A 4,086-nucleotide genomic window follows, 5' to 3' on the forward strand; every position below is an offset into this window, starting at 1 on the left:
TACATTCTATGAAGATTATTTACGCATTTTCAGTCTGATAAGCCTTGGACATTCCCAGTAGCTACAGCAAAAACTTTTCACTACTATAAAAGAAAGAAAACAGGTAAAAATGCATGTTGTTGAATTATATTTGTGTTCTTACCTATAATCTCTTTTTTATTTCCTGGCTTTAAGGGAAACGCTTTTGAAATTCATTATAGGCTTGAGCTTGGCTCCTTTATGTAAAGTGATAAACTGTTTTAACTGTAGGTATTGCTTTATTGGAAATTTTTACTGGGTTTTTAAACTTAAACTGTCAGGGTTGTCACTCTGCCTTTATAAAGAATTGAGCAAGACTGCAAAAACCTCCTAGACGTTAGAATTCAAAAGGACTGGAAGCTCTATGAAAACAGAGTTCAGCATATTGGCAGAGGGAAGGAAGAAATGAGGTTATGAAATGTTAAGGACTGGGGACTTTTCTCTCAATGTATCGGCATTGATTATAAAATTATTTACTTTGCCTTTCATCATTGTAATTTTTGGCACAAGCCAGAAAAAAAAAAAAGCACTCTGTTATCATTATCTCTTGCATTTCTCCTATTTACAAATATCCTAGCCATAAAAGTTCAAATTATTGCATTATAACCCTAATGCTAAGTTGGAGCTTCCCATTATTTATAAAATCTCCCACTTTCCCCATGATGATTTTATACCCTCGCATTTCATCACGATTTCTAGCCAATGGATTTTTAATTTGCCAGAGAATGCTAAATACTCCAGAATATCTGTCCTTCCCTTTTTCTTTTTAGAAATGAAGATTTTTGAATTTCAGATGAGTGAAGTGCTTGCCAGCGAGGGACTGTGTTTCTCAACCTCTCTTGCAACAAGGTGTGATTATGTGACTAAGTTTTGGCTGCTGAGATATAAGAAGAAATGATGAGGGCAAATCCCAGATCACATTCTTACTAGAAAGTCCCACCTCTTGCTTCACATGCAGATATGGTCCAGGAAAAATTGTTGATGCATGTAAAGGAAATATCTTAAAATAGTGGGAAAATAAACTAAAAGGAATTTCTATTTGCCTACCTCTGGACTTGTTTGACTCATTAGTTTTGTTTTATTTTCTGTAACAGTAACTCATTTTATATCCTATCACAATTGTTTTACTTTTTCCTATATATTTCTAATATGCTAAATAAAGCCATTAATAAAGGGCCCAGTGGGTGAATCTCAAAATAAAACATACATCTAAATTTTGTTATTGCAAGAAAAGTATTTTATGTCGATAAACAAACAACATAACTTCCTAATTAAATTCATTATGAAAATAGGAAAACTCAAAAAAAAAACTATCGATTAGAAAAAATTGCTTATAATATCCCTCAATTCTGAAGTATGTGATGCAAAATTTTACTTGAATAATTTTAACACTTCAGAATCAGAGGGGAAATTTTTTCAAGACATTCAGACCCAATAAAGTACCTCAGATAGATTAAACAGGAATCTTCAAAAAAGGGTCTTAAGATTTGTGATTTTGGTACATATCAGAATAACTTTTTAAAATCTCACACCTTACCAAGAAAAATGTTCCTGAGAGCTTAAGAAGAGTAGGGTATGCACTTAGGATATTTGCTAATGGATTTATATCCATCCTTACAAACTTTTCTCATAACCCAATGGCCAAAAGAAAATGATTAAAATAGTTGTTGATGATGCTGGATGCAACTATAACACCGCTTGGATTTTTACCTCCAATGTGAACATTCCATTGGAATGTAAATTATTAGAGCAATCATAGGTGGTAATAACAGAAAAAAAATCTGTGAGGAAACAAGAATAGAAATTTACTCTCAGAAGTTGTTTTCCAAACCTTGTAGAGGACAAAATAGGCAAGCTTAACTGTCATTGAGGATTAAAAACCCTTTCATTGATATTTGAAGATCAGTCTCCAAAAAATTGACCTGTTTCTTCAAAGTAGCCTTTAATGCCCAAATACATCAGTATTCAATGGCCCAACAAAAAGGAATAATGACAGAATAAAAATATTCATTTAACCATATAGCAATGCATTCTTTTGTATGTTCCTAGTCCAGTAAAATTTTTTCAAAGACAGAAAAAGCAGCCCTTGAATATTCTATCATATTCAAGATGATACTGACACCAGATAAGATCCTGAAAAGTGCCTAATAAACTTAATATTATTCCTTTCTCATTCCTGTAAGCATGATTCTACTATTCTGCCTGAAAATAAGAATATCTTTATTTCTCCACACAACTAGTATAAAGTAATTCGAAGATTACATTAAGGAGACTGAAGACCTTATTTGGACAGATGATAGAGAGTCAAAAAAATGTGCATTTTATACAAACTTCTAACATGAAGAGATTTCTGGTACATAAAATTATGCTTTTCACATAGAACATCCAAACTGGAACTCACCATGAGCAGGATTCTTCTTACAGAATAAAATTAAGCCAATCCAGAGTCAATAAAATAAAATGTGAGAAGAAGGACAAATTGTACTACAAATTGCAATAACGGCTGAAAAATCAGATAGCCTGAAGGAAGGCATTCAATTTTGCAGAATGGATGCATTAAAGAGTCACGTTGTTCGATTTTGCAGAGTTCCTATCACAGTACCTGACACAAAGTGAACTTTAGCTTTGTTAGTCCTGCTCACCTTCTCCTTTCATTCATTACCTTTTTATTTCTTTACTTCCCAGTATGCCATACCTCCTTTCTGTTTTCTACTGAAGACAATTTAAATCCTTCTGAGAGCTCTTGAGTAATGAGTCATTTCAGCATTATTTTGTTACTACACTCCCTTGCATTGTCCCATAACAGCAACTAAGAACATATCTCCTAATACTGCAGTTAATGCTTCCATACATACTCTAGATTCCATTTGTTTTCATATTTCACATCCTATCTCTTTAAAACAGCTCCCTACTTCATGAATCTGGAACATTTTCTCTTCCGTATACTATTTTCTCCAACTATTTCTGTGCATATTTTTTTTTCTTAAAGGCACCATTATCTGGCCAAGTTAACACATGAACCTAACTATCACATTAGTATATTTTAACAAGAAATTTAAAAATAAAAAAGTAAAGGGTTGAGGGGAAAAAATATTTAAAGCACACTAAGGCAATTGTGTGTACTTCCCTACTTTTTCCAGGATCCGTCCTGAGAAAAAGTGAGAAAATGAGAATCCATGAGAGTTCACATGAGTGCTGGAAAGAGAGAGAATAGGAACTTTAGCAATGTCTACCCAGAAATAACCTGGAGAGCAAGTACTCTGCCTCTGAATGACAGGCACTGATTACCAGGCAGACACATCCTTACTGTGAGGAGGCATAATTCCTTCAGACATTTATCTCAAACTAAAGGAGATGCCCTTAAATCCATCCACTTCCCTTCACTCTGGCTGATTCTATGCTTGCCAAATCCATCTATTACTAACAAAGTGGGTTTCTCACGCGTATTGATGCCAGAAGAGTGGTGTGCTGAGTGGACAGCTGGTGTCAGTTACAGATTGTGCTAGATGGATGTTCCTTTATAAATAAGCTGGACTCCGGTTTACAAATCAGTCTCTTCAGAATCTGATTACTGTGACTCAATTCAACACGTGAACAACGTAGAAGTGCTGTGAGCTGGTAAGGAAAAAAAAAAAAAAAAACCTAGAAAAGAGAAGAGAAGGGAAATACAAGAATATAGAAGTCATTGAATTATCTTCCTTCCTACAAGCCCTCGCAGCAATACTAGAAGAAAAAGTGTAAATCCAGGTGTGTACACAGGGATTGTACTCTAAATATTTTTACTTAAATTTATTTTAAGTCTAAAATTAATAAGCTGAAATAGATACTAGCTAAGGACTAATTATGGTCTGACATACTATAAAATCCTAACATCCAACTTTTAAGAATCCTGCACTTTTGCCCATGAACTATATTACTTCTTTACCTTCTTTCTAAAAAATGTATCCATTAGTTTATTCAGTGAAGGTAGCTTCTTTCTCCTCTTAGCTATGATTCCAATGGCACCTTATTTCTAAATGCCCTCTTCAATTCCTCTTTAAATCCTCACCTGATGTCCACATCCTAAAC

This window comes from Tamandua tetradactyla, chromosome 21 (assembly GCF_023851605.1).
Source record: "Tamandua tetradactyla isolate mTamTet1 chromosome 21, mTamTet1.pri, whole genome shotgun sequence".
In the NCBI taxonomy this organism is placed as follows: Eukaryota; Metazoa; Chordata; class Mammalia; order Pilosa; family Myrmecophagidae; genus Tamandua; species Tamandua tetradactyla.